General features: G+C 43.2%; 1 long non-coding RNA gene across 1 annotated transcript in view; it reads right to left on the minus strand.

Moving 5' to 3' along the window:
- LOC146870917 (uncharacterized) overlaps window positions 1–14,252 on the minus strand; it is a 50,360-nt gene extending 36,108 nt beyond the window's left edge. The window contains exon 1 of the long non-coding RNA XR_014959480.1: window positions 14,122–14,252. This is a non-coding gene — a long non-coding RNA (uncharacterized LOC146870917). The remainder of the gene's footprint in view (window positions 1–14,121) is intronic.
- Between the last annotated feature and the right edge of the window lie 6,007 nt (window positions 14,253–20,259).

Genomic DNA, 20,259 nt, shown 5'->3' on the forward strand with positions numbered 1-20,259 from the left:
GTAGAATGTTGTTTAGGGTTTGCACTCGAAATCAGTGCACGGTTCCTTGGTATTGCTGTTCCTCGTCACTCGTGGGGTCCAGATGCCACAGCTTCGCTGGGGACTCAAAATGGCCGTCGAGAGGTCAGGAAATCCACTTCAGGGGACGCAGGGACTTCGGACTCCGGCGGGAGCGGTGGAGTTTGCAACCGTTGATCAAAGTTACTGGTGCCTGCCAAGCAGGGGTGTCACTCCTTGACTCCAAGGGAGATTCTTCAGTCTTCCAGAGATAGTGGAACGTCGAAGGGCCAGGATTCTTATTTGTAGAGCGTCGTCCAGGGTTAATCTGAATTGCATTGGCAATGCTTGGTATCTTATAGTGAAGATAGGGGAGGGACTAGCTCTATGACCACTCCTCTAGGAGGGTCAGGGTAGTGGGTGGTTACACCCACTTCCCTTTGTCCAGTTTCGCGCCAGAGCAGGGGCAGGTAGCCACTGAACTGGTTTGAGCTGGCATATGCACAGAGGAGCCTACTGCTTCCCCAGTGCAGGACTTCAAAGCACTCTAAGAGTGCACCCACCCAGCTCCAATACACTAAATCCTGTCTGGGAGGTGGTGACACCTCCCTGTGACAGGATACCCTTTGTTGGGCTTCCTCCACTGCGAGTTTCGGTCAGCAGCAGGAGGGCAGCCCAGTGTCTGTGCTGGTGGCATCCATTTTGTGATGCCAGGGCTCTAGAAGATTTCTACCATTTAGTACAGTGGGTACATGTCATCCCCTCTAGAAGGGTGGGATCATACTCCCACACCAGTTACTGGTGTGGGGGTATGATTCCAAGTTGTTTGACACCAAACATGACATGTTTTGATGCAGTCATTCCAAAGTTAGCATTTACCGCGAGGTTACAATGCACTTAAGAGTATATGGTGTAACCGCATCCACAAACAGCAGAAGAGAATAGACTCTGCCAGCTGCAGAGGGGTCCTGCTCAGGCAGAAGCACCCCCTCACATAGTAAACCAAGCACCCTGCCCTCAGGATTGTTAGGGCCTGCAAGAGGGGTGACTGATAGGTTTATATGTGTGTGTATGGTGAGATATAGGAACCTATACCTCAGTGAGGAGTGCTAACACTACCTCACACAGGCTGCAGTAGCAGGCCTGTGGTGTCAGATTGTGAATGCTTCCCAGGGGTGGCATAATACATGCTGCAGCCCCTGGTAGGCCTGTGAAGTACCAATGCCCTAGGTACCTAAGGTACCATATACTAGGGGCTCATAAGGTACCACAGTATCCAATCACTAATGCATCTAATATGCACACCAAGTTGTTTTAGAGAGATCAGTGAGACTTTGGCCCTGATTAGCAGGGACCCAGCCAGACTATAGTCAGAAACCAGTGTATACATCAGAAAAAAGTGGGGGCAACATAAGTGCAGATCCTACTCTCCTACAGGTTTCCAGCGACAGCCTGCGTTCAGTTAGCTGGATCTCATGAATTAGCGCTGATTTAGCCCTTAAAATAAATGCGTCTAGTGTCCCCACAACTCCTGAGCCCACACCCACCTTACGCTTGCTCATTATTAACCAACAACCAGGAACAATGCTTACGATCCACATGTTAGAGGGGTGGCCCAGCCCAGTCTCTTCCTGTCTCTGACGGGCTCAGACGGGCCCGCCCTTGGTCCGGGCTTCGTCCGGTCGTCATCCCGCACGCGTCCCGCGTCGCGGGGTGATAGGCAGCGCTTTATGCGCGATGACCACGCCGCCCCCTCACTCGCGACAGCTGCGGTGGTAGTGTTGCACCCTGGTGGTTGTAGTCCTCTCCCAGGGTGGTAGGAACGAAGCAGGGATTAGTTTTTGCGTTGCCCTGTGAACCTGTAGCCCTGGTCTCAACAGGGATCCCTCCAGCACTAATTACAGTTCACAAAGGCATCCCACATGGCCCGCGAACAGTAAGGCAATGAAGCAGGCAAGGAAAGTCTCCCTGGCACTCTACTTTCAAATCTATAATGCGCAGGACTACAATTGTGCAGTTGCGCCTAATGTAGTATAAACTCAACTACATTGTGCAACGTCACATAAGATATCCCCCAACTATTTGTAGTCTGTAATACCTACAATCACAGACAACAACTGTGAGAAGTTGGCCTTGTATATGCTGTCCACTAATTAAAGTGGGCACCTTGTACCAGTCCAAACAACCCTTATGGTGATTTAAGAGGTCAAAGATAACTTTAGAAAGCTATCCAAGTGGTAGCTGTGGAGAGCAGCCTTCAGGCTTAGTCTTGAAGGAATGTTAAGCAGCTTGTTTTACCAGAATACAACCTTATAGTATTGGTAAAATGAAAGGAGAACCACACAGTAGCTATAAAAATATGTATTTATCAATATAACACTCTCTAGTACGACACAGTTTCTCCTACACAGAGATAACCACAAAGCACACAATACTTAAGCACAGAAATGATAGTACATAGCACAAATATACAGTGGGCTCAAGGGGGGGGGGACAAAATCATATAGTAAAATAGTGGTATAAGAACCATGACTCAAGTCAAGACAGTGTTAAGAGGACGTAGAATCGCTGGGAGCCCACAGAACCACCGAACATGACCGCGTGCTCCGTCCAATTCTATGAGAAAGTCGCGGTTGGAGTTTGAGTTTAAGGACCCTTCCCAGTGTACTTCGAAGAAACCCCGTGGAAGTTAGGAGGTTGGAGAGCCACCCCACCAGTGGATACTGAGGTACCCAAGTTACCTATCCCAGGGGAGCCGGGTGCTTAGGTCTGAAGTGGCGTCGGAAACTGCCGTCAAACCCAATGGAGGACTTCGAAGAAAAGCCGCTGCTGTAAGGAAGAAAAGTGTCAGTTGGAATCCAAAGGTGGATTGTTGTCGAAAGAGTACCTGAAAGCTGAGGGGACAGAGTCTGGGTCACTCAGGAGTGACCAGTGGCTCGGTAGAGGAATGCTCACCGATGTCAGGTGCTACAGGTGCGTTGATGGAGGTCTTGACTCTGCAGCTACAGGGACCAGGAGATGTTGGGGACAACCAGGAGCCAGATACAAGCTGTCCCACAAAGAATGTCGAGTACTGAGGGGTCGGTGTCCGGCTGGAGCACCAAGGCTTGGCAATGGCAACCCACGCAGAAGGTCAAGGATCGGTTTGGTTCGGTCAGCAAGGTCAAGGAGACTCACCAAAGCAAGGGGAGTCAGGATAGGCCTGGAGCAACCAGGGGAGCACAAGAAAAGCAAAGTTGACCCTCAAATGGACCCACAGACCAGAGGCACAGGAGTCGCGAGAGAACCTCGAGCGATTTCCCCAGACAACAGCCCACAGTGCACTCAGTGGGAGGAGGCCGGAGTTCTTGGTAGAAAATAGTGCCAGAGGTTGGGGCTACTCGGGGCCCAATGCACTTGTTCGGGAAACACCAACAAGCATATGCACTTGCAAATGTACCCGGTGCACAGGGGTTGGGGTATTGCAGCCCCCACGAGGGATTCTGACCTCAAACTTGGTGAGAGGGCAGCTTGGACCTCTAGGGACGTAGAAACCCTACTGCATTGCTGAAGCCTTCAGAGTCCGTAGGAGATCAGGGTCAGCAGACCAGACAGCAGTGCTGCAGTGCCTGCGAATGCAGGGGAGTGACTCTTTCAATCCAAGGGAGATATCTTCAGGAGCGGCTCCTGGAGGGAGTGCTGCGGGGCGGTGGGCGGGGTGGGGGAGGGGCAGTGTGGGGGGGTAGTAAACTCCGGCATACGGCTGAACCGAAGTAAGTACATAAATGAATAACTAAAACAAATTATATTGCGCACGCTGCTTCGCTAAATGGTCGGCAGCAACCATTTTGTGCTTTCCGGCACTAGAAGGCTTGTACCGGGAACACCAGTGACCCAACGAAGCTCGCTTCTGAAGGGTGGAATCACACCTCCCACACCAGTTACCGGTGTGGGGGTATGATTCCAATATGTTTAACACCAAACACGATAGGGTTTGTTTCAGCCATTTTGGAGTTGGTCATCACGGGGTCGCATAATGCCACTCTATATGTCGTAAATGGCTGCTTCACTAACAACCTGGGATAATGGACTCCATAGGCTGCAGAGATGTCTTGCTCATGCAGTGGCACCCTCTCACTTAGAACCAACCACCCTGCCTTCAGGATTGTTAAGGCCTGCTATAGGAGTGACATAGGTTTTAAGTGTAGGGACCCTTAGATATAGTAAACCTATATCTCAAGTAAGTGGTGCATGCACCAACTTACACAGGCTGCAATGGCAGGCCTGTAGTTCCATTTTGCATGGCCTCTCATGGGTGGCACAATGCCTGCTTCAGCCCATGGGAGGCCTCTGGGGTACCTATGCTCTGGGTACATTGGGACCATATACTAAGGACTGACAAGGGTACCCCAGTATCCAATCTGGAGTGGACCTAAGTACATAACATTACAGTTTAGGGAGAAAGCAAATAGACTGGGGTCCTGATTAGCAGGATCCCAGTCAAACTAGTCAAAAACAGTATCACATTTAGCAAAACATAGGGGTACCATAAGAAGCAGATCTTATTTTCCTACAGCAACAAAAACAAGGTTAAAAAAAGGAAAGGTGTGCATCCTCCCAAAGCGGACGCAATGATGGGGATAAATGACTCGTTCAACATGAAGTGCGTGTTCCGTGAGGCGTGTGGCTCACTTATCTTCAAATTTGGAGCAATAGAGTCAGTATGGCTGAATTTTTAGTAATGTAGCAGTCAAATGCGAAGCAATGAAATACCATTGTATTCCACTAAGACAAAATAGGCAAATGTGTAACCTATGCATGCCACATAAATAAGGACAGGGGGGCTTCACGTACACCCAAAATTGCGGACTGGAAAACAGACCTTGATTGGTGCATGCAGCGGGAGAAATCTGTATATATAATGGTCGGGGCTGCCCCCGTAAATGGTCCAAGGTATGGGCCCCTTGGAACGTATATCGTGGTAATATATGTACCCCCCCATTGCTAGATGAAGAGGTCTCCCTCACCGTGTAATTCCTACCTCATAAACCTAATGTATACTGAAGAACCTTTGTTTTGCTGCCACCTTTGCTATGATTGTGATACTATGCCATGTTGTCGAATCAGTTTTAATAAAAAGATTTACAAAAAAAAAAAAGATACTTTATTTCTATTATAGTATATAAGTATAAAAGTGCAAAGAGACAAATAAAAAAAAAACCTGTTTACATTCATCATTAAATTTGGCTACAAAACACAGAAATTGGATTTAAAAATACACAATAAGAATAGTAAACAAGCATTGGCATAGCCAATAGGTCTCGCCTTTGGTGCCTTATAAGTGTTTAGCCAGGGCTGTTGACTTTGCCAATGTCTTTAAGCTGTGCTGTAGAAAAGTGTGGCTGCTGTGCAGCATGCTGAAAAGTTTTAATAAAAAAGTGTCAGAAGCATTTTTGTTACCTTATATATGACCAAGAAGGCATTAGGTACAACTGAACCACCATATTAAAAAAAGTATTTACAATAAATAAGGACAGGGCAAAACTACTATGTACTTTGTAAAATAGAAAAACGTGTGTGTTCATCTGAGAAGTGACTTCTAAGTTCCTAATGTGTTTGAAGCATTCTACGGTCTCATCTAGTGGGGGTTGTCGACTTTAGAATTGTGAGACTTAGGATATGGGCCCAAAATCCTGACTGTTTTTCAGAGGCTGTGAAGAGTGTGCCGCCGAGTGTAATATGTTCATTCTGATTTTGATGCAAAAAAAGCATTTTTTTCAATAGAGTGCAGCAGATTTGAAGCATCTGCACAATTAGCAATTTAAACTTGGGTGCAATAGAGTCGGTCTGGGGAGACAACAGTGACTCAGCTTCATAAACTTAGTAGTTCAATTTGAAGGAGTTGATTTTTTTGGGCAAAGAAATCCTAGATTTGTTTTCCCCCCCAAAGGCGTTTAAAACAAAAACTATGGATGCAACATGAAAAATTACAGGTGGAAAATTCCTTTTATTTTTAACTGTGGAAAACGTATATTTTCATCTGTGAAGTGTTTTTTGTTTGGCACATACACGTGTGGGAGCTTATTGTTGCCAACACGCAGAATTAAATTGAAAAAGGCGCTCGGTGTCCCAAGGCGGCCGCAAGAATGGATTTTGAAGTGCAGGAGCTGTGAAGCGAAATCCAGGCTGATCAAATCAAGCAAAACATGTTCAGTTGTGGGAAGTGCTGAAAAACAGTCAAACAAAAAAACAAGAACAAAACAAAAGAAAGGCGTGCATCCTCCCATTGCAGCCACAATGATTTAATAAATTGAAGCTCAGCGTCTGTGTGAAGCATTTGCAGCAATGAGTGTGAAGTGTTTGTTCCCAAATTCAAACCCAAAAAGCATACTTTAAAAGAAAATTGCTGGAAGGTTGGCGTCTACAAAGCGTGTGCTGCGCTGATAATGCATAAACAAAACACAATAAACACTTGAGGGAAGTGGTCAATGATATTGTAGCATGGCGGTCAACCCCAGAAAAGCATACATTGCATTCAAAGAAATTTGCTTGAAGCGCAGCATCCATAAAGCATGTGCCGCGCTCATAAAGCCTAAACAAAACACACCAAACAAACACTTGAGCCGCATGGGATAAAAAAACATGTAATTAAACCAACTTAATTTATGCATGCTTACACACCCTACCTTCTGGTTGGAAACTGAAAATGCAGTCAGTTGAGCGCATTTCGCTCGAAAAGCACAAAAAACACCCTATTCCAAAAGCACGAGCGGGAAGAAATAAAAAAAATAGCGCACTAAAACTAATAGAAATAAACAGGAGGGAGCGAGTCCATGTAATAGGGCCAGTAGCCGTAGGAGGGATCCAAACCTCAAAAGGAGGGACAAACACAAGCAAGGTTTTCAGAATGGCACATAAACAAATGAATGAAAAACGATGGTCATGCTCAAAGCCCACAGAGGAGATACAGCGTTTCTCAAAGACAGCGCATGTGTGCTGCCTAGGCTCGACCCAAAAAGCTGCTGCACCTGGGGTAGAGGTTGGGGGTAATGGGAAAAGCAGGGGTGCTGACAAGCTTGGTTATAAGAAATATGTTCCACCAAAGCGGATAAACACGAGTACTTGGGCCATTGGACACTGATAAGAGAAACACACAAGGAACAACAGGAAATAGTATGCTACAAGCAATACCAATGGAGGAAAAGAAAGTGGGAAGCACACAAACAAATGAAAAGTAAGGGCAAGATGTAAGCTCCTTTTAAGATTTGTATTAAATGCAATAGATTTCACAGCAGGTGAAACCTAAATGTTATGGTATTCTCGTATGCTAATAATCCTGGTTCAGGTGGGAGACTCCTGATTTTTTTTAAGCTAAAAATAGCTTTATTTTGGCTGTCGCCCACCTAAAATTGCTTCTCTTTCAATAGACATCTATGGGCAAAATGCATTCTCGCAATTATTATTTTTTTAATCACCCTCTTTTAAAATGTTGGCATGTATGACTGCTGTGGCATTCTTGTATCACTATTTTGACATTGTAATGCCAATTGAAAGAGACAGGACCCTAATGCTTTTGAAAAAACGACGTTAATTTAAGAAACACTTTTATCAACTCTAACTGAATTGCTATTCACCAACAAACAATGCTTTCCATCCTTGAAAGCTTTGGAGAAGCATTTTCCTAACAATGTATTTTTCAAATTCCAGAGTAAAATAGTTTGCATAAAACAGACCATATTGCACCGAGCATATAACAAGACTACCTACCTGTATACACTTCTTGTAGTAAAAGAGATACCTCTTTTATTCTATGCATTTCAAATTTGTTTTTCAACTGGTGTTCCACTAGTTTAGTATGGGTATCTTCAAGCAACTCTTTCCAGTAAGAACATTTTTGTGACAAAGAAGGGCTCATTATTTCTACTCTGTTTGATTAATTTTAAACATGAAAAGATTTTGTAATATTGCAGGCAAAAGCCCATACAAGCCAACAGACCTGATTCAGGCAGGAGACTCCTGATTTTTGAAGCAAAAAATGATTTTTTTGTTTACCTGCCTCTCACCTAAAAATTGCCTCTATTTCAATGTATGTCAATAGGGCAAACGCATTCCTCCGATTTTCTTCGAAATCTCCGACTTTCCAGCTGTAAAACATTGGCAAGTATGAACTTCTTTCCCTTGACCATCAGTTGAGGTCATTAATGCTATCTACACATATTTTCACCCAGCAGCGGCTCCTGGAGGGAGTGCTGTGGGCAGTGGGGCGGGGCGGGGTGTGGGGTAGTAAACTCCGGCATACGGCTGAACTGATGTAAGTACATAAATAAATAAAACAAATGACATTGCACACGCTGCATCGCCATTTGGCGTTGCAGCGTGTGCAATGTAATTAGTTTTATTTATTTATTTATGTACATACATCAGTTCAGCCGTATGCCAGAGTTTCCTCGGTTCAGCCGTATGCCGGAGTTTACTAGCCCCCACCCTGCCCCTCCCCTGCGCCACCGCACCGCAGCACTCCCTCCAGGAGCCGCTACAGTTTTCACCTCTTTATTGCCTGTTAAATATCTGCATACAGCAATGAACATTTGAAGTTTGAAGTTTGATACTTTTCCAGCGTGCTTGGCATGGTATTGCTTGCACCAAGTCTGCTGTGTGCTTTTAGGTTTTAGGTTCCCTTTGAGCAAAAAAACATTCTTTTTATTGAAATCTCAATTTATGCAGCAGCTGGTGGAAGATGCTGCAAGGCATTTTCTGCTTCAACTAGTCCACAGAAAGCAAAAACTACTTTATAATGTAAAAGAATAAGCATTTCAAGGAATACACACACCCAAATAATCAAGATTCTCTTACTTTTATTAGTGTTAAATACTCCTGCACTCGCACATTTTTATGTTTTGCCCTGATCTACTTAAATCCAATAAAAACAGTAAAAATATCACCCTGCAAATTACCTTTGACACATTTTTCTGAAGCATAGTGTTTGCTTATTTGGCTGTTACAGGCAACTCATGTAGTAGCTAAATAGTTTTCACTGTTCAGTAATCAGCCAAAAGGCCCAGCATTACTGATAAAAATGCTACCAAAATAGTATACAGAAATAATTAAATTTAATTAATCCCTCTGAAGTGATCAGATAGTTATTTCTAAATCATCCTGAAGTCATCAGGAACAATGTTAGCCTAAGAAGTAATCGTAAACTAATTTTCAAATCATCCTCAGTCGTCAGGAAGATTCTTATCTTGTGAAGTAATGAAATGGTAATTTTCAAGTCATCCTGAAATCATCAGGCTCAAGTTTTCTAAACCTTGCCGATGACTTCAAGAGCTTGATGATGTGAAAATGATTTCTAGAGTAGTTTGGTATTCATCAGATGACTCTAGTGTGGCTTATATAGTAATCCTGTTTGACCTATGTAGGTTGAAATAGCACCCCCCTTAAGGGAGTCCCCCCCCCCCCCATGAGCTAAGAGGCTGCAGGAGTCTGCATTACACCCCTGATTCAGTGGAAGAACGTGCCCACTGCAGGTACTGTATGTGAGTGTTACCTGCAGGTTCTGATTCCAACACTGCTGGTAAATAATCGCACCTGTTCTTTAAGCACACCAGACAATTCAGTTTGCCGCTGTAGTGCAAATTAGATGCATTAACAGATTTCAGGAGGAATAGAGTCACAGATTGCTCTCCATTTATGTCTCCTAATTTCAACTTTGGTAAATGTCATGACGACCTTGGCCTCCCCCTTCCCTCAGCAATGCCTCGCTCTTTCACTGCTGGGTGCAATGAACTAACATTAGAGACGCACTATGGGCTATTGAGAAGGAAGGAGCCAATGGTCTCTCAGGAAAGGCTGACCTTCAAAATTAGAGAGGGTGTGCATTTTCTGTGCGCACTCACCTCTTAAACACTCTCTCCACTTCTCCAAGCAGGTCCAGATACTTACCGGACTGGCGATATTCCATCAGCTCTGATTTAATATTTGCATTTTAGGAATTGAAAAGAGTGGGACTGTAGGCTGCAGATTGTAAACTTTGAGACATCACCCACATACTAGCAGCAGTGAATCCTCAACCTTTTTTATTTATTGGTTTATTTCGAAATTTTGATGACTTAATTTATGATCACCTTTATAAGTATTTATCTGAAGTCCACATGGTCAGTACAGAGTTTTAGATAGGGCATTGCAAGCTAGGGCTCCACAATGAAATATTACAACCATCTTTATGGGTCGCTGTTGGAAAGTGGGTTATTAGTAGTTGTAAATATGCATCTACCACTAGCCATAAGGCCACTAACACAGTCTAAGGGTCAGTATAGGTCTCAATAAATTATCCCCATGCTCAACCCTTGGTAGCTTGGCTGCGAGCAGGAAGGCTTAACTTAGGAAACAGGTATGTAAGGCATTGAAAAACACCAATTCAGTAAATAATAAAGACACAACACAATAAAAGTCCCACATCAGTTTATAAGAATAGGAAACATTGTTATCTTTAAAATTACACCAAATGTGACAGAAATCCAATGTAGGGAAGTGGAGATATACACTTTTAAAGAATTGCCACTCGATAGTGCTTAAAAGCCTATAGCGCCACTCTACGACATCTGGTCGTGATTGAACGGGCCAAAGGCAAATTTTTAGGCCGACCGCAATGGAGCCCTGCGCGGCTATTCCAAGCGGGAGGCCCCAGTTAAAACCTTGATGCTCTTCACCAGTCTGGATTCGGTGAGGGTGAGCCGGCTTGACTTTCGGGGAGCTCCTGGTCAAACTCTGGAAGTCGGACCTCCGGAGCTCTTCAGCAGGACAAACCTGGAATCTGGGCTGGGTCTTGCTATGAATGGAGCTTTTTTTCCAAAGTTGCTCCAATCTTCTCCAAACTTCTGGAACTACTTCCTGAAGTACAATCCAAGGGTCTGGAAGCTACAAGATGGTCATTGAAAGGTTGGGACCACAATTACCCCAATGTACCTTGACAAAACCCTTAAACGTCCACTGGACACACTACAGGCAGGGAACTCTTGGTGGTGATGTTGTAGGTAAACTCTGTTAACCTGTAGCTTGTAGGTAAACTCTGTTAACCTGTAGCTTGTAGGGAGTCCACTCTTTAATCCTTTTGAAGCAAGGTACATCCACAGGGCAGAAGTTCCAGATAGTGCAGCAGGCACAGTCAGTCAGAAAGCAGGGGCTGGTGGTGCAAATCAAGTTTCCAGCATGGCAATCCTTCTTCTTCTCTTAGTTTTAAGCAGCAGATCTGAGAGGCTCTGCACCTCTCACATATTTATTCAGTATTCTCTGGTGTCAAGCAGGAATGCACTCCTGCCCAATGAGGTGCAAGGCAATACCCCAGAACATGACAACTTCATCCAAAGTGTGGCATATTCGTGTCCCAGAAAGCACAATTTCTCCAACCTTCAAAATGGCTGAAATCTCAACAGAGGAGCAAGAACTAGCTACAACAACCTCCAGTGTGGCTCATTTCCATATCTCTCCCCATCTATCATCTGCAGATTCCTTCCTTAAGCCTGCTATCTGGCTGGGCCAGAGGGGATGGGAGTAGGTAGGCCAGGCATTCCCTGCCTGTCCTGTTCCTCCTTTGAAGTCTCATGCTTTACAACCCCTCCCCCCTGCTCTGGCATTCCTGTGTAGAACAGCCCTCTCCAGCAGATAGCCTCTCACCTGGTGAGTCACATACCACTTCATCAAAACAGCTTGGCTAATCCTGTTAACTCTGACCGATCAGGGAAGACTACAGGAAGGCAGAATTTTGACTTACAGACAAAAAAGTCTTATAACAACTTTTTTGTACAATTTAGGATAGGCTCAGCAATGGCATATTGCTGGATTTATGAATACCATTCTTCTAACTGAATGGTATTTTATTCAATTCCTAGCAATATGTATGCATCCATAAACTATTGCAATGTTATTCTAGGTGGCTAGGTATCTTCAATGGAGAAAATGAAATGTGCAATTACTTCATTACCAGGGCATTCAAAACATCTTATATAAAGGCCCTGCTTATTGTTACATGGCCCCACATCCCTGGGACACCTAGGGGAGACCTTATAGGTCCTGAATATGCAAAACTAATGTTGATCCTCACCCCACAGTGCTCATAGCACCAAATTCGATTTCGGGAGGGACTTTACTACAATGGAGGAATTGAAATGTACAATTTCTCTGTCCCCAGGGCATATAAAACATCTTTTGTAAGGACCCTGCTTATTATTATATGACCCCCCCCCCCCACCCAGGACACCTAGGGGAGACCCTAGGAGTACCCAATATGTAAAAAATAATGTAGATTATCACTTTTTAAGCATCCCTACCACCAAAGTCGAGATTGGATTGGGCACATTTAAAAGCAGTGCTGCACAACAGGACTTCTTCTAAAATGACCTTAGGCACTCAGCAGTGCACACATGCAAGTGCAGCAAATGCTGCTGGCCTCTAAACACCCATGCCCTATCATATGATAGGGTCTTATAGGCAGTTTAAATGCCCATGCCCTATTATCTACTAGGGACTTATAAGGTAGGTCATGCCAATTATAGGAGTACCCTAATGCATGTCTATGTTTTCACTTGTATTTTCAACATAGCACTGGCCTGGGCATGTCAACAGAGCCCAGGGCACAGTCAGAGTCAGTTACCACCAGTATCTTTCACCAAAAAATGGGTGCGCACTGGGCACAGCGGATGACTTTGCAACAGTGCCATATGAGCAGGCTGATGACATGAACCTTATGGCTTTATATTACGTGCATCTCAAATTTCCTGTCCTTGTCTTTCCTTTCACTAACAACTATATTTTGTTTGTCCGCATGTGCACATGTGACTTATACACATAAAGATAGCTACAAAGCAAGGGAGCTCTCTAGTGGATGGGATTTACAAAGGGTGGTGTAAAAGAAGCCGAAAAGGTTAAGGCAAGGTTGGGAATACTTCAAAACAAAAAAAGAGAGGGCAAAGGAACCACTCTTAGTCCCCCTAAATTATCATAATCAAACAACGAAAGTGTGTCTCCGCATGAAAAGGTTTGTAGGAAGGGAGAGAGTAACTCAAGGTAAAAGAATGGAACCCTCACTCACCAACCTGGTTGGTGACATGCTTCATCATAGGGTCCCCACCAGGAATGCCACGTGTATTCCTGGTGTGCTGCAACGCTTTGAATATAGCGGAGCGTTTGTATCTTATAACCTCTAGTGAGGGAAAAGGTGTGATTTAAAATGGGGGCTTTTCTCATTCCAAAAGATAAATTTTAATAATGGGCCAGAAAGGACACCAATTAAAATGAAGTGAGGTGGATGTCGCTAACTGGTAGTTAATTGACCAGATACATCCTGAAAAGATGCGGTCAACATGTTTCAGCTTTCATATTAAATTTGTTGAAGCTTTAATCAGGACCAGAAAACACCATGGCGGTATAAGCACGCTAAGGCTTACCCTAACCTCTGGTGTGATTTTTATTGGCAACTCGCGGTTAAGTGAAGACCTTCAGGGATTTCCCGAAAGCCAATTGAATCTGAAAAAAAACAACAGAAAAAAGATATTTTTCAAATATGATTGCTTTCACTGTTCTTGAAATGACTATCCCAATGTACAGAAAGGATGTTTACACTACTACCCATAAATATATTCAATTGAACTAAATTTCATTCGAAGGAAAAATAGCACTTTCCCAAAAAGAGAGGGGAAAGGGGTATTAATTTCGATATCATTGAGTATTCTTTTCAACTTATCGTTTATATGGTACTTAATGGGCGAATTACCTTAGGGTACCATAACGTTAGATCAGGCATCTATTTTCGGCGCATATTAGTGATTTAACGTTAATAAAAAACCAATGATCTAAGAACATGACTTACTCGAACTACACTCGGGGAGCTAGTTCGACAAAAGGCAGACTGATTAGCATACAAACTCAATGCATGAAAAACCCGGAGAAACACAGGGTTTACATAAAAATTAGTGAAGTTTCGCACCTTAGGAACTGCTGGGTCGCGGGAGCCTCAATGTAAATTTAGAAATGAACATAAAGAGGTATCAGTATTGGGTAACCTCTAAGGGTACAAAGAACTGTTCAAAAAAACTGTTCAGAAAACTACCGATCAGAATGGCACTGTCCCATTGAAAAAGAGGTACTCACTTAGCATAGGTTCGCCCGCCAGCCGAAGCACCTACTGGGTCTCTACAGCCCTGGAGGTGATTACTGCTTCGTGCTACGGCGAATAAATAATAGCGGTTTTCCAGCTAAACGCGTCCAACCCTGTGTGTACTTCCGGGAGTGTAAAGTCACGTGAGCACTTCGTGGTCACGTAAACTCCAATTGCCAAATGTTGGTTCCGGTTTGAGGAACTAGAACGCTGACCAAGGACCGCTCTCGGGTTTCTTGTTTAAAAAGAAACTTTATTGGGAACAAACCAACTGACTCGGTAATTACGCATCGGGAACTTCGTCTTGCGTAATAAAGATATAAATCAATCCTATATATAAAAGGGGGTACCATGTAGTATACGGACTAATTTCACATCTTAAAACCATTATATAAATGGAGGGGAGGAACCCAACAATAGCACAGAGAACGTCAGAAATTGTTACATTTGACACAAATATTGAAGGGATGTACTAGAGAGAATGCAAGGATTTTTTCTTAGTACATATAAAAAGGAAGAGGTGTTCATTCGAGTTCTTTACACCCAGACATAAAACCTCATTATAAGGATTGTGGGGATTCCCAAGGATTAGTTCACAATCTAGTGGGAAAGAAACTACCTAAAACTGGTATGCATAAACATTCACCAAGTATGTGTCCCAACCCACATCAAACGTTCCCATGTCTATACAAGGAAATTAGGGAGGGTACACAGATTCACAGGTTGTTAACGTTTCAACACTGATCCCCATGGTATATTATCATTGAGACCACGGATATGTGTGGACAAACAATAAATCCATCGTTGTTCCTTCTCGAACAGTAGATGTGATGATCGTGTCCCTACTTTGATATGTTCCATGATGGTCCAATGCATGTCATTAGGTGTGTGGTTAGACTTCAAATAATGATCGGTCAGCTTGGTCGCACTTTTCTTACAGCGGACATTGCTCCGGTGTTCACATATACGCTGCTTGATTTTACGAGAGGTCATCCCTACATATCTTAACTCGCAGGGACAAGTGATCAAATACACCACGTTCATTGTGTTACAATTTGTGTGTGGACATTGGGTCCAGGTTTTCCCAGGCTCCAAATCCAACGTTTTTGTGGCTGTGGTTAAATGACACACACTGCATGCACCACAAGGAAAATGTTCCATAACACGGGGTAAACCCCAGGATACTAGGACAGAAGTGTCATCTATGGTGGTAAGCATCTTTGGTCTCGTATGTACCACAGCATCCCTGATACTTCTTGCTTTCCTGAAGGAAAAAAGGGGTTTTTCCCACTTGATATTGTTGCTCTCAAGGATGCGCCAATGCTTCTTGATTGAGTTAGAGACGGTATTTGACGCTACACTGTACGTTGTTACACAGGTAAGACGAATCCCATTATCCTGTTTAGGTGTATCCTCTAGAAGAACCTCTCTCGGTTGATTCCTGGCCATTTTGCAACTTCTTTTCAATATTTTTTCTGGGTAGCCTCTAAACGGCAACTTTTGTGTCAAGTCTTTGGATTGGGTGTGGAAATCCTCTACCTTACTACAATTACGCCGTATGCGTACAAATTGTCCGTAAGGGACGATTCTCTCTAAGCGGTCTCGGCTGGAAACTTGAAAAGGTCAACTGATTGTTTTTAGCTGTTGGTTTGTAGTAAGTTTTTGTCAATAGACAACCTTCTGTCTTATTTACTACAACATCAAGAAATACCATCTCATGTCTATGAAATGAGTAGGATAAAATTCAAATTCTGATCACAAGTGTCGATCCAATCAAAGAACTCCAAAAGAGTATGCTCAGTACCTCGCCAGATGATGAAAACATCATCTATGTATCTCTTCCAGAATATTAAGTTGGGAGTGTATGGATTTGTAGGCGCCAAGATATATTTGCATTCAAAATCATAAACGTACAATCCAGCCACACTAGGGGCAAAGGTACTCCCCATAGATGTACCAGTGGACTGGAGATACAAAGCACCTTTATATTAAAAAAAGTTCTCTTTTAGAGCTACTGTGGCACAATCAATGATGAAGGTTGGGAATACGTCACTGGGTGCTGGGATAACCCTTACAAGCAAGCACAAAGAGAAAGTGGCTGGGGGAGAGAGATCTGAGGGTTGCTCTGGCATGCAGGTGGTGCTTGTAGACTACTATTAAGACTCAGTGTAAAAGTCCCAGAATGCATTAGTCTGTTTAAGCAAAGACCAAAAATGGAAATTTGGTGCCTCAATGAATCAGCTTCACAGGTTTTTCTGAGTTGGAGGTTGATACACCCAAATGACTCCCACAACCATTTTCAACATCAATTATCTGTTGTATTGTAATCAGTTCTGATGATATTGCTGCTTTAAAGCTAACCTTCCAGGGACTATGTGCTGCCTTCCCTTTAACCTTCTCTTTTGTCAAATAATATATAGCTTCCCCAACTCTACTGCCTTAGTGTATGTTTAATAACTTGCCTTTTCTAATTTTAAGCCAGCCTAGTTACTTACAGCACAATTACCTACAAACATAATTGGTGAACATATTCAAAATAATGTATCATAATACATATACTACACTGCCATCATTTGTTGCAAATCTCCACAGATCTTTACACCACTTTCTTTAGTGCCGGATTTAATCACATTCCTCCAATCCCCTCCAATAGTGTGATGGGTGAACCTCTCTTCCTTTTAGCTACTGTTCAATAATCAGGTAATCGAATAATGTACTGACGCATATTGTCACTGCATTGTCACTGAATCTTCCTCCCTCTCCCCACCACCCAGGGTCACAGAATAAGTGCAGGGAGGCCATTGCCCAGTGCTATGGCGTAGGAGCATTGCCCCACTGCTATTAAGCAGTGCGAAGAAGCATAAAATGATAATAACTTTAAGTTATCATCATCTTATGCTTCCTGCTGCTTTACGGATGGGTGGGTAGGCCGGGCTGCTCTGCTCTCGGAGCAGGGTAGGGGAGGATTGGTTTGCTCCCTTCTAAGTGCACAATAGCTGCTTGGTTGGCCCTCTCGGGCGGCCCAAACCATTCATGCGAACTTTCCCCGTTCTCCATGCACGCTGCATTACAGCCTGTGTGGAGAACAAGCCCAGGCCCCCGTTCCCTGGTTGAGCATTGAACCAGGAGGATCAAAACCAATCTCAACGCTGCATTGCAGCGTTGTGATTAGTCAGGGGAGCCTGGGTGCCTACCACTCACAACGCTGGTGATTGGTCAGTGGGACCTGGCTGTGCTTCCGTCCAAGAGGGAGAAGACCAAGAGCAGAGACGCGGGACCTGGAGCAAAGGTAAGTTTAATTTTTTCCAATTTTTTTTATATGCTCGACCCCCCGCCCAACCTCCCCCACACAAGCACCCCCGTGACCCACCCGCCTCACCACCCATGAGCAATGCCAGCCGCCCCTGCCATTCCCTCGCTCTATGGCCGAGGGCACTGTGGCTAGGTGGGAGAATGTGCTGAGATAAAGGTTTTAAGGTATAATTTTACTTACCCTTTGGTAATATACATTTAAGCCCTCATTACAAGATCGCCAGAAACTGGAGATGACTATTACAGCAAGAATTAGCAATACCAACCGGTTTGTACATGGGTTACCAGGCTCAAAATCAGAGACAATCTGTGCGTCTCGGAATTACCCAACCCATTCCTGCATCCAGTCTCTGTCAGCAGCTGGAAAATGAGAATTATAAAACATTGGGTTTTGTTGGGTGAGTTCCTGTATCTGATAAAACTTAGAATCTTGTATAGTGGTATCTCAAGTGGAGAGTGATCTCCATCTGAGAATGAGGGTGTTGTTCTCTAGCAAATATCACTCCTCTCTTTGTACTCAAACATGTGACTCAAAGCAAAGGGGAATCATGAATAAACAGTGGAACATCATCATCGATGTACTAAAACATTTTGAAACATATCATGCAGTAGCCAAATATCATGGATAGAAAATGTCTAGAGGTTTCAATCCTGTTTGCCCCTTAAAGGAATGTTATTACAAAGATGCAGATATTATGGCCAAGGGTCGTGTTATGCAATACTCCAAGAGCAAAATTAACTACTGGTTTCTGCCATATCTGATATGAATAGTACTGAATTCTGCATAACTTGTACCTTTTTGATGTTGGTTAGTGATCTAACCAATGTTCTTTAGCTTCGAAGCTGTCTGGAAAAAGGGGCACATTTAAAGAAAAAGATTAAAACCACAGACATGATGGTCTGTTTTCCTCAGCAGACCACCATGCCTGTGACTCTAGCCAACCATAGCGGGTTGAAATTTCTGACTTGCCTCATGCACAATAATGAGGTAGGTCAAATTGTGAACCACTACAATTCGTAATTTTTTTAACTGAACTATTAGGACATAGATCTGTTCTCAAAATTCCTTTCCATTCGCAAAAAGTCAATACGCAATTTACAATCTCTTTTTGCAAATGAAAACTTCGTACATCAGGCCCCCAAAGTTATGTAGTAAAATGGAGGAAGAGAAAATTAGAGAATTAAAAAAAGCAGTAAAAGAAGAGGGCCCGATAATTAATAACAAAAATTGCATTGCCCATAGTATCCTGCTTTGGCATTGGTCAGCAATATTGCTCACGTTGTACTCTATAGGCCTTTCACCCCAATTTGATTTTTGTTTTTTTATCAAAGGATTTAGGTGCTGAGACCAGTGAAGTGAGAGAAAGAGAACAACGGCCAAGAGTCTGCCGTGGCTTGGTGAGTATTTATCCTTAACTACTTAACATTTGCACAAACTGGATATAATCTAAATAGGACGACATCTTACATTCTGAGTGGAGCGAAGGTTGATTACCCAAAATGGAAGGGGATGCACAATGCAAACTAAATCAGAGAAGTAATATTATCAATGTACAAAGGCAGCCTAGTCACTTTTGGGATGATGTGCTTAATAGGGATTGCGTGTCAGGCCAGACTGACATGGGGGTGAATTTTCACACCCAGGTAATTTAGTTCAACTAACCTGATGTAAAGGGCATTATAAGAGACACAACAATAAAAATTAAATCTTTGCCCATATGTGACTTTTGTGTTTCAAACTTAGCCAATCATCTGGTTTGACTTTCTAACCCGCAGAACAGATATTTGACTTCAAAGAGGTACGTATGCATTAAAGTGTGATTTCTATACCTTATAATACATCTTTCGTAAAATTCAGCATTACTGTCCTCAGGGTCACCATGCCATGATCACAACACACAAACTCTGGCCTTCAGGCACAACATCTTCCACTTCCCATATAGGGTAGACACAACCCGGGCACATCCTAAAAGTGTATGGAAAGCGGGATTCATATCCAGTTAAATATACCTTTCTAGGCTACCAGCACGACTTGCTGCAGCACCAAATTTACTCTGACATGAGCAGACCACAACTTTTGCCCTTAGGAGGCATCACACCCAATACTTAATCAACAGGACACGCTGAACTCATGCACCTCCGAACTTTGTATGCAAGCACTAGCCTTCAAACCATCAGGCAGGAAAACAGCACTACAACTTGGCTACACCAGTGCCCACTGCATTCAAATCAAGACAAAAAAAATGTAAACAATCACAATTCTGTCTTCTTTCTAAATATACACAAGCACAATTAGGTTTGGACTAAAGTCAAGTAAGACACAAATTCACTTGGTTTTCTAATCAAAAAAGAAGTTGGCTGTCATCCGACTCATTCGCATGTGCAAGTTTTTAAACCCTCAAGTTAAATTGCCCAGAGGACAGGGAATTTTGTGTTTTGAGATTGTCTTTGTACACCTTTTTCTGTTGCCCAGATGAGGTTTTATTAGAGTATAAGGCCTAGCCTCCTACATATTTGCTCCTATTTACAAAGGTACATGCACATTTGTATAGTTTCCTTCGTGTATATGTACTACTACCCCTAGATATAACGCTACACCTTTTTACCATTTACCATTTCTAAATGTAGATGTATATATACACACCTGGATGTAGCCTAACGAGTCGAGCTTCCTTCCCCAGAAATCCCAGGTGTAAAGTTATTAGAAGTAACTTTGGACATTTAATATGGAGATTCCGGCCACTGTGGCACAGATATCCACATGAGAAACTATATGGAAAATTATGAAAGTTTATTGCTGTTTTTAAAACATATTAAAC

Source organism: Triturus cristatus, chromosome 1_1, assembly GCF_964204655.1.
Source record: "Triturus cristatus chromosome 1_1, aTriCri1.1, whole genome shotgun sequence".
Classification (NCBI taxonomy): Eukaryota; Metazoa; Chordata; class Amphibia; order Caudata; family Salamandridae; genus Triturus; species Triturus cristatus.